Source organism: Hemicordylus capensis, chromosome 5 (genome assembly GCF_027244095.1).
Source record: "Hemicordylus capensis ecotype Gifberg chromosome 5, rHemCap1.1.pri, whole genome shotgun sequence".
In the NCBI taxonomy this organism is placed as follows: domain Eukaryota; kingdom Metazoa; phylum Chordata; class Lepidosauria; order Squamata; family Cordylidae; genus Hemicordylus; species Hemicordylus capensis.
In genome coordinates this window covers 112,052,564-112,064,162 of record NC_069661.1, presented here as the reverse complement: position 1 = coordinate 112,064,162, position 11,599 = coordinate 112,052,564, and the positions used below count along the sequence as shown (strand labels likewise).

Below are 11,599 nucleotides of genomic sequence, written 5' to 3'. Positions count from 1 at the left end.
CCAACCACTCACCTCTGGCCTCTATTTTGGGGGTGATATGCACAAATAATCACTTTGAGTGGCACAGTGGGGAAATGCTTGACTAACACAAGCAGAAGGTTGCCAGTTCGACTCCCTGCTACTACTATATCAGGCAACAGCGATATAGGAAGATGCTGAAAGGCATTATCTCATACTGCACGGGAGGAGGCAATGGTAAACCCCTCCTGTATTCTACCAAAAGAAAACCATAGGGCGCCAGGAGTCGAAATGGACTTGATGGCACACTTTACCTTACCTTTATGCCCAAATGTCCATTTTCAGACTTTTCTGGTGGAGTTGTCATGCTGTGTGTGTTTCAAGTCTCCATTTTCTAGCTAGTGTGAGAGTAGCCAGAGCCACCTCAACATAAATGGATGCCTGAGGTGAGGTGTGATGGTGCTGCCCTGCTCCTGCATCTGGAGCCCACTGCCCTCCCCTTTCCTCCAAGGGTGTGTTTTGTCTGCCTTCAACCCATGCCTGTCCATCACCTGTGCTGCTGGATGGGTGCGAGCAGGAGGAGGAGGGAGCAACATGCCCTTTCCTTGCTTGCCTCTTCCAGCTCATGTCTGATAGGTGGATGCAAGCTGGAGACAACAAGAAGGAAGAGCATGTTGGCCCCGCCTCCTTGTACCTGTCCATCATCTGCTTGAGTCTGTCCTGCCCCACCCCCCTCCCCTCCCCCATTTGCCGCTTGAGGCGACTGCCTCATTTCAACACGTGGGGAACTGCCCCTGGGAATAGCTTAACTATTCTGAATTACACTTGCTAGCTTAATGTGAAAATAGCTTAATCATTCTGGAGTACTGTGTAAGTCCCTTTTTTGAGGGAGAGAGAGAGACCAGTGGGTTTTGAGATTTCAAATGTGCCTAGTAATTTTGGTGTCTTTTCAGTAACTACATTTGTGCACCACATTTCAATGTTCTAGCTCATGGGAAGAATTCTAACAATTAGAATACCCCTCTGTGAGTCCCAAGCCTTTTTTCATAATACATACATACAAACAAAAACTACTTACTTCTAAGTTCCACTGATATCAATGGGAGAGTAAAGTATATGCAGAACTCCTCATTGCAATCAGGTAGCTAAACAAATGTTAAACTGAATGCCTTGTAATGTTAATGTTATTACTATTATGGACCAGAGCTTCAGCTCTAAGGAATACAGATAAATGAACTACCCTAAGCTTGATTTGAAATCAGCTCTTTGGTTATCAACTTCTTTGGTAAGTCTTCAGAAACAGCTGGTGCTTTGCAAGAATTCTGTCCTGGCATGTTAGCAATAGCAATAGCACTTACATTTATATACCGCTCTATAGTCAGAGCTCTCTAAGCGGTTTACAATGATTTAGCATATTGCCCCCAACATTCTGGGTACTCATTTTACCGACCTCGGAAGGATGGAAGGCTGAGTCAACCTTGAGCCCCTGGTCAGGATTGAACTTGTAACCTTCTGGTTACAGGGCAGCAGTTTTACCACTGCGCCACCAGGGGCTGTTGATGTTGATGGACATTACCCCCTGGGAATCAGGCGCGTAACAATGATAGGGCAAGGGGAGACAGTTGTCTGGGGGCCCCACTGCCTGGAGGGGCACCCCAGGGGCACCTCATGTGACTCCCCATTGCCCCCTGCCCAGCCCCATAGCCTCTCAGCCACTTGCCCTCTTCGCCGTCTCTCCTGCTTGTTCTGCTGGCCCGCAATCGAAGCAGCAGGCAAGCTGCAAAGAACTCCTTTTCTCCCGCCTCTCAGCTGATCGGCGGGTGGGCGGGGCTTCCACGGAGGCCTCCGTGTAGGCCTGCAGTGAAGCCTGAACTCGAGTAGGGCCCAAGCAAGCCAGGAAGGAGGAGGCAGCCAGAGTGTTCTCTGCAGCAGAAGACCCCTTGCTGCCCTGCTTAACCCAGACCAGCATTTGCCAGGTAGAGTGTGAACTCCTTTTTGTGGTTACCTTTCCCGCCCCCCCGCCCCATATATAGGGATCTGCTTGCCATAGGGCTTGGAGGGGGGGGAGGGACCAAGAAGTCTCTGAATATTTATTTTGAAACAGCTTGGAAAATTTGCTGACTTAAAAAAAACTATCTAAAAAGTCCTATAAGTGGCTTGTTTCATGGCAGAAAATTGCAAAAACTTCTGGAACAGTATTTTATTAATTTTATTTATTCATTCATTCATTTATAAATGCACTTATGTTCAAGTTGTTTTACAACCCAGAAGGTCTGAGTGAGAACTGTGAAGCATGTGTGGTGCTTTTATTTTATTTTTCTTGTGTGTGAACTGCTCCCCAATAACTTGCAGGGACTTTAGGGTAAATCTGGCCAACATGTGAATGCAGCACCTCCATTCCAGAGGAGATGTGTCTTAAAGGGCTTTAAAAGCCTCCTGTGAAAAATCTCCTGCAATCAAACTTGACTGAATTTGTTCAGAATTCTGGGAAAACAAACATAGGTTCACCCTGCATGGTTGAAAGTCTCCTTTGCTAATCTGCAGCGAGGGGCCCATTTTAATAATTCATCTTTCTAGTGTGTTCTAGGCATTAAAAGTAATACAAATGTATAGTACTCAATGTATATCACTATATATTGTGATGTGTGTGTGTGTATTCAGTGAAATGTATTTGCAGGCAGCATACTTATTTTGGAATATCAGACTTAAATCCTTGGGGGCCTGGGGTGTGCGGAGGCCCTGGACTTTGGGGGGGGGCCATTTTAAAATCTTGTCTCTGGGCCCACTCCAAACTTGCTACGCCCCTGCTGGGAATTGTAGATTGGTTTCAGGAGAGCTGAAGCAAGCATAACATGTCCCCTTAGCTAAGCAGGGTCTGCCCTGGTGGCTTATGAGCAGGAGACCAGAACTGTGAGTACTGTAAGTTATTCCCCTCAGGGGGTGGAGGCGCTCTGGGAAGAGCAGAAGGTTTCAAGTTTCCTCCCTGGCTGCTCCAAGATAGGGCTGAGAGAGATTCCTGCCTGCAACCTTGGAGAAGCCGCTGCCAGTCTGTGAAGACAATACTGAGCTAGATAGACCAATGGTCTGACTCAGTATATAGCAACTTCCTGTGTTCCTATCTGTCCTGTACTCACCCTATAACACTGGCTGTGGTGGAGAGCAACATGGAAATCCAAATCCAACCACCCCCCGCCCCAGACAACACATCTGAAAACAAAGAGAGTGTTTTAAATCTGATTGGAGAATAGGGATGTGCGAAATGTTTGGGATACAAAACGTTTTGTACCCAAAACAGCCTGTTTCAGGTGTTTTGTAGACAAAACAAAACACCCATTTTCCAGATCCAAAAGTTTTGTATAGAAAACAAAACGTCCCTGTTTCAGCTACAAAATGTTTTGTTGTTTCAGACCTCCATTTTGTGGTGATCTCTGAGTCAGTCTCCATTTTGTGTTTGACATCTCTTTGAATTTCCCAGCCTTCTGATCGGTGACCTAAATCATGGGCTGACCTGCTGACCATTCCCTCCTTGTTCCCCATTGGCTCTTTTGCTTCTTGCCACTCACATTGGCCAGGGGAAGGGTTGCTAACCCATGGGGTTCTGGGTTCTGTTGTTTCTGTGGTGTTCTGAGTGTAGATTCTCTGGTAGCATATGAGAGTGGATTCTTGTTTTTCACTGAAAATCTCATATACTACCAGAGAATCTACAATGAACACCTCAGAAACACAAAACCCAGTACCCCAAGGGCTTGTGGGTATGGAGGTGGTTGGCACCCTATGTGCACTACACAACCCCTCGCTCTGGGAAACCCCAGTGCCCCCCAAGTGGAATTATGGGGCTGCTGAAACCTCCATTATTCCCTATGGGAGATATCTTTAAAGACACGTAAACTTCAACAATTCACAAAAGATCAGCCCTTTGCCCAATGGAGAGGAGAACTGGTCTTGTGGTTGAGCATGACTTGTCTCCATAGCTAATCAGGATCTGCCCTGGTTGCATATGAATGGGAGACTTGATGTGTGAGCACTGCAAGATATTCTCCTCAGGGGATGAAGCCACTCTGGGAAGAGCAGAAGGTTTCAAGTTCCCTCCCTGGCTTCTCCAAGATAGGGCTGAGAGAGATTCTTGCCTGCAACCTTGGAGAAGCTGCTGCTAGTCTGTGAAGACAATACTGAGCTAGATAGACCAATGGTCTGACTCAGTATATGGCAGTTTCCTATGTTCCTAATTCTTTTGAGATAATTCTGGAAGTTTCCTTGCCCCCTTTGGGCACTACCACCCACCACACTGTGCTCCGGGTCATCCCTTTCCCCTTGATTTGAAGTGATACATTTGCTGGAATCTCCATTATTCCCTATGGGAAAATTCTTAAAGATGTGTAAACTTTAAAAATTCACAAAAAATCAGCCCTTTGCCTAATTCCTTTGAAATTTGGGTGGTAGCTTCCACCCATTGGACACTACCAGCACCACCCACTCTTTTTGCCCTGGTACCCTTTTTAAAAATCCAAATCGATTTGGATTCGGATTCAGAAAATTCGGCTACAAAACAAAACGGCTGATTCGGATTCAGAAAATTTGGGTACAAAACAAAATGGGGGTGTTTTGATTCGGATACAAATCGAAACAAGAAAATTCCAAAATGCACACCACTATTGGAGAACATCTATTGCGAGGGGGGTGGAATTCAAGGATATTGACTCAAACAGAAGAAAGGTACTCACTGAAGGCTGCTTGGCTGGTCGTATAGGGGTGGCTGGTCGTATAGTTCATAGTAGTCAAGGAGAGTTTCATCCAGAGTAAGAGGCTACCATTAAAGAATTTAACACTTTTGTGTCTGTGCCAAAGCAACTGGCTTTGGGTGCCTGGTTTTCTGAATGCTGGCTGCGCATGTGTAGAATTTTGTTTAACCTTCCAGTTGTCCCACTCTACTTCCCAGCCAGCATTTCCTGGCTTGGCCTCCAAATGTTAAAGGGTGAAAGAAGTTGGTTTTACAGGCACCCTTATCCAGCTCACCTCCCTTAGAAGTTCCACTCCACTCTGTTTGTCATAAAGCTTGCAAAGCCATAGGGTCCTGCCTGGCACAAGTAAGTTGGCAGCCCAACAGTAATTGATCTGGATTTATGCTGGTGACTTCTGCTGGGCCTGTGATCTGCATAGCATGGGGAATGTGGGGGCCCTATCCTCTGCACCTGTTGGAATTCTGCCTGTGGAGAATACAGAGAGGCACAGAGAAAGTAGCGCACAAGAAACAAGAGTAGAGAGTGGTGCCCCACATGGTGCCTGGGCCTGATTGTGTGGTCAGAGCTTGTAAGAAAGTGACAGAGGCAGGGTGGTGGCACTTGAGTGCCTAGGCAATAGTGCCCTTGCTTGCTCCATCCAAAGACACCCTACTCAATGTTGCGGGGGGGAGGGAGCGTGGTGACTGGGGCATTACCTTTCCCACCCCTGTGCAAAACTGGAGTGATGCACCCTGTGTATCTGCTCCATGTGGCCAGGTTGCAATCCTAAAAATCAAAAGGGCTCATGAGTGTTTGGCCAACAGTAGGAATGGCTGGAGCGGAGTGCCTGGCATTTATCAACAGATGGCATGCTTACCCTGTTCTCCTGTGGGAGACACTGATTAGCTGACAATGTATAGTTCACAATTCTGAAGGAGAAATGGAGAATCATGGGATTAGGCCTGTGCAAATTAAGATTTAAAATTCAGATTTTATCTGAAATTACCCCAAACAGGTAAAGATTGGTAAAATCCTAATCCATTTTTAAAAAAATCAGATTGGTAAAGTCAGAATTGATTCTGAAATATCAAAATTAATTTTGGAAATACTTCAGAATTAGCAAAATGGAATAGGATTTTTCCCTAGAGAGGTGAATGGGGAAATAGACTTCTGTTCTTCTTCCGAGGGGCTTCAGATTCAGAACATTTTGTAATGGTCTGGATCTGAAGCCCTTCAGAAAAAGAAAGATTTTGTTTTTTTCTAAAGTTCTGGCTTGAAACACACCAGATTTCACCATTTTTAGCCATTTTAAAGAATAATTTCAAAAATTCAACAATGGGGGGGCGGTTTGGGGTGGGAATACACAAAGCCCTGCCAGTGTGGATTTTGTGTATATCAGATTTCATAACTATGCCCATCCATTACAGAACTATAAAATGAGGGGCAGAGGGGACATGCTGTTATGCCTTTTCATGAAGGCAAAGGGCAGATTACTCCACATGTTGGTGGAATGATGGTACAAGGAGGTTTTCAGTTTCAGAAGTTTTTGTAAAGTTCTGGCTTGAAACAAGACAGATTTCACAATTTTTAGCCATTAAAAAAAAAAATCAAAAATTGAGCAAAAATCAGGGAATTGACCAATTCACTTCAAATGCACTACAGGAGGCCCTGACCTTCTTCCACACATTCAGAGCATGTTTCAAGGTTCTAGGACTGACTGGTGATTTTTGGTGATCCCCCCCGCCTCCCGCAATTTCCCCATTGACCATTATGGGGAAATATGAATTTAAATTGGAATTCAGATTTGAACTCCAAATCTGATCCAATATTTCCAGAGCCCATAGAATTCAAATCTGATATTATCTGATTCAGATAGGGTCAAATCCAAATCCGAATTTTCTGAATTTGTACAGGCCTACATGGGATAGATCTGTAGCGTGGTTTCCTCCCCTCCCATTTTACTTCCCTATCTAGAGTGTATTGTCCTTGCATCCCTAGTTGAATCAGTGGAGTGGAAGTTCCAGCTGGATATTATTCCCTGCAGTTCTACTGAGACAGAGTACTGTACAGAGAGTTCTGAGAAGACAAGTGTTAGCAAGGGCTCCTCCCACAAATCTTGTTAGGCCAGTAGTCTCCTTGTGCAAAATACTTTTTCTCCATAGTTCTCAACAGTTCCCCATAGTTTTCAACTATGGTTTCACTGGCAGGAAGATTATTTGGCTATCCCCTGCAAGTTTGACAATGTGGGCTAAGTAACACAGATTGTTAAGAGTCTTAACACTCTGTGTTGGCCCACATAAAGAGATCAGCAGCTTGGTGCGCAGACAGCAGCAGAAGCCTGGTACAACAGCAGCAGCCTGTTTGGAAGGAGCGTTGCAGTCATCTATCACGAGAACTTTCCCTTTTTCAGGTGTCCAGTTAGGCAATCTCCAGATTTCAACTAGCTACCCAGAGTGGCTTTTTCCTTGGGGTTGGCTATTTGGATATGTGTGGTCAGGATTGCTGCCAGTGGCTTGTTTAAGGTCTGTGGGGCCATCTCCTCTGAGTTGTCTATGGGGGTGTCTACGATTGCTTCAGGTGTGGGGAGAGCACAGGGTGAGAGGGGTCTTGCTCTTGGCTTGTCTCATCTAGGAAGCCTTATTTAAAATTTCCCCCACCTTCAGCTCAAAGGTTGGTATTTGGGCTGGAAGTTGTAGTGCTTGCCTCGGCCCAGGTTTGGTGTGAGCATTCCTGGGCATGGAGGCAGCACCGCTGAGAGCCGGTTAGGCCCCCCACCGAAGTGAATGTTCATATAGTCGGAAATGCTCAGATCACGACACAAGCAGTGGCGCACGTAGGTAATTTTGGTGTCTGGACCACCACAGCGAGGCTCCCCCCCCCCCGCCGCAAGGCCCCCCTGCTGCTGCCGCCACCGCTGCAAGGCCAAACTGCCGATCTTTAAAATAATTCTAGCTGCCATGTGCATGGCCGCGGGTGTGTGTGTGTGTGTGTGTGTGTGTGTGCGCGCCAGCCTAGCACCCCCACCCTGTATTGGCAGTGGGTGGAGCAGGAGTGGCCGCTGAGCCTGACCATCCAGCTCAGCGGCCCTTGAGAACTGTGAGGTGCTCCAGCGCACCTGCACAGTTTGAATAGAGTGTTGACGCAGTGACAACAGAGGGGGGCCTCGTGGCGGGGGCATATACAACATGGTCTTCCCCCAGGCCCCCTTCCAGAGCGCTGAGCCCCAGTAATTTGTACTGGCTTCCCTCCTTCTCATTAGACCCTTCTCATTGGACTCCCATTACAGGGGGAAATGGTCCAGACAACTGATGTATGTTCCTCTTTCTGGCTCGTCTCCCAGTCCTGCAGCCCCAGGGAGCTCTGAGAACACACCCTCGAGGATTTGGATGCTGCTGCTGAATTCCAGGTCAGTGAATGGTAAAACATCTCTCATCCATGATTTGATTGTGGATGAGCATGCTGACCTGTTATGTGTGATGGAGACCTGGTTGGATGAGCTGGATGGGGTTGGTCTCTTTCAGCTTTGTCCTCCAGGTTTCCTCATCCTGCAGCACCCCACCTTGAGGGTCGGGGAGGGAGCGTTGCAGTCATCTATCATGAGATCTTTCCCATTTCCAGGTGCCCAGTTAGGCAATCTCCAGATTTCAAGTGTTTATCCTTGAGGGTGGGCCTCTGAGATAGGTTGGGTATTCTGTTGGTATACCAACCACCCCGCTGCACCTGTCCCCGCTGTACCTGTCTTCCTACCTGAGCTGATGGGGATGGTCTCAGAGGTGATATTGGGTTCTCCCAGATTTATTGTTTTGGGGGACTTCAATGTCCATGCTGAGTCCCCCCTAGTGGGGGTAGCTCAGAACTTCATGTCCGCCATGGCAACCATAGGCCATTCTCAATTGGTATTGGGCCCTACCCATGTGGCAGGACATACTTTGGATCTGGTTTTTGCTGAGCAGGAAATGGATGATTAGAGTTTGAGATAACTCCTTTGTCATGACTCCCATCATTATCTGGTGGGGTTTAGTTTGACTGCTACAACTACCCTTTGCAGGGGTAGTGGGCCAATTAGAATGGTCTGCCCCCAGTGGCTTATGAATCTGTTCAGTTTCTAGACAGCTCTGAGGGAGTTTCTAGAGTCCAGAGCTGGCAACTCTGTCAAGGCCCTGGTAAATCTATGGAATGTGGAGAGAGCCCGGGCTATTGACACATTTGCTCCTAAACACCCTCAGGCTTGGTGGAACCCATTATGGAGCCTGGTTTTCCTCAGAGCTTAGGGTGCTAAACAACTCAGACGATGCCTAGAATGATGCTGGAGGAAGATTGTGACAAATCCAATTGAACACAGGCTAGAACCCATTTTTACTCCATGGTGATGGCACTCCATGTACTCCATGGTGATGGCAAAGAAATGTGTCCCCCCCAACCGCCTTCCATTGCATCTGCTCAGTGTAGGCCAGCAGAGGTTTTTCATGTAGTAAAGTTATTGCTTCACACATTCTCCTGCATAATGAGGGAGGAACCATCTATAGTCCACTGTGACCAGTTTGCATGACACTTTGCAGATAAAGTAACTTGCATCCATGCTGATTTGGATGCAAGGATTTTGGCAGTTCCAACAGATGTGCCTCAGGTACCATCTAGCACTATTGTGTTGGATTCATTTCCATTGGTGCAACCTGCGGATGTGGACAAGACCCTGGGCAGTATGCAATCAACATCATGTGCTCTAGACCCTTGCCCTTCATGGCTAGTACAATCTGTCAGGGAAAGTACGGGTAGGTGGTTGGAGGCTACACAGGGAGCCTTACAGGGGGAGTCTGTCCCTGTTGGTTCTGCTGGACTTCTTAGCAGCATTCAGTACCATCGACCATGGTATCCTTCTGGACCCCCTCTTGAGTATGGGGAGTGGAGGTACTACATTGCAGTGGTTCTGGTCCTTTCTTGGGAGGAGGGTCCAGAAGGTGGTCCTGGGGGACTACTCCTCAGCTCCTTGGCCATTGGCCTGTGGGGTCCTACAGGGTTCGGTCTTGTCCCCCATGCTGTTTAACATCTACATGAAACCACTGGGAGAGGTCATGCGGGCACTTGGGCTGAGTTGTCTGCAATATGCAGATGACACTCAGCTCTATCTCTCCTTATCACCTGATCCCAGGGAGGCAGTGAATGACCTAAATTGGGGGCTGGAAACCATGATGGGCTGGATGTGGGCTAACAAATTGATATTGAATCCAGACAGGATGGAGGTGCTGTAGGAGAGCCAATCAGGCTGAAGGGATTTGACCAGTTCTGGATGGGCTCACATTCCTCTTGAAAGAGTAAGTGCACAGCTTGGGAATACTGTTGGAACCGGCTCTGCTTTTGAATGCTCGGGGGAGGCGGTGGCCAGAGGCTGCAAAGCTTTGGTTAGTGCACCAGCTGCACCCCTTTCTTGAGAAGGCAGATTTGGCCACAGTTACCCATGCCTTAGTCACGTCACGGCTGAATTGCTGCAACATGCTCCACGTGGGGCAGCCCTAGAAAATGTGGCAGCTAGGATTTTATCTGCAGCTGTCTGTTGGGATTACATTACACCCATTCTTAAAGAGCTGCACTGGCTACCAATTTGTTTCCAGGTCCAATTCAAGGTGCTGGTTTTGACCTTTAAAGTCCTTAATGATTTGGCCCTGGATATCTGAAGGACTGCCTGCTCCTAAGGAGTTCTGCCTGCTTGACAAGATCATCGGAGAGGGCTCTGCTCCACATGCTGATGGTGAGAGAGGCTTGGCTGTGAAGCAACACGTAGGACAAGGCCTTCTCAGTCATTGCCTCCAGGCTTTGGAATGCTCTCCTGGCTGGCATCCGCTCCTCAGGCTCCATAACAGGTCTTAGAAAACTAGTAAAAATGTGGCTCTTCACCCAGGCTTTTCTATGAGAGCACAGTTTTGACTGCTGCTACTTTGTGTTTTTTGTGTTACTGTTTTATATAGATTTTTAAACTTTTAAATAGAGATATATTATTTTTATATTTATATTTAAAGTCTGTACTTTTTGAATTTTAATTATGCATTGTTTTAATTGTTTTGTAAACCACTTTGGGATTATTTTAATGAAAAGTGGTATAGAAATCAAGCAATAAATATACTGCTTTTGCAACACGCCCCCACCCCCCATGGAATTGACCTGTGATTATCAAACAGGTTTGAATATTTCGCCCAAAGACATCCAAATATGATGACTTCTTTCCTTCTTGTATATTTTAAAAATTCCTTGGAGGAATAGATTGGGTGTTCCCAATATACTCTTAACCTTAGTTGTGAGTTTTCGACTCAAGATCTTGTGGCATTTCAATTTCATCTCAGCTGTTACAATAACTGAGGCAGAGCAAAGAGCTCCCTTCTTCTACATGAACAATTATGTCTTTATTCTGGAGTTGTATGAAGTTGATGGGCAGGAGGAGGGCATTGTTTTAGATGGGAGAGGTATAATACCAGTCCAAATTAAGCAATAAAATCATTGCTGGTGAAAAGAGGCCTTCAATGTCCAGATGTTTTAAAAACAAACACTATGCAGAATATTTACACTGCACAAAACAAGAGTAAAAATCAGCAGCTTTGTGTTATCATTCCACAGACACCCAGTTCAAGAGGGTGAGGATTTTACTGGAACCAGGGCAGGGTACAGGCACTCCTACCTCCTGCCTGGACAAAATGAACAACAAGAAGGAAGGTGGGACTAGATGAAAGCAATTCCTTTGTCTCTAAAGAGCTCTATCAGAATTCAACAACACAAACAGGAAGGCAACCCCAAATTCTCCATGATATACTACTATGTGTATTGTTTTATGTTCTACATCAGATCAAGCAGTTAAACATTTTGTAACCTGTTCTAGAAATACTGTTGAAGGACTGCACATCATTTTAAAAAATAAAACAAATAAAGTATTGTGG

The 11,599-nt window shown here is 46.3% G+C and overlaps 1 long non-coding RNA gene across 1 annotated transcript; it reads left to right on the top strand.

The window, feature by feature from the left end:
* The first annotated feature begins 1,846 nt into the window (after window positions 1–1,846).
* Window positions 1,847–11,276, top strand: LOC128326673 (uncharacterized). Its single transcript, XR_008308187.1, has 4 exons — window positions 1,847–1,934; window positions 7,963–8,082; window positions 9,906–9,988; window positions 10,286–11,276. It is a non-coding gene; the product is annotated as an uncharacterized LOC128326673 (long non-coding RNA).
* The last annotated feature ends 323 nt before the right edge of the window (window positions 11,277–11,599 follow it).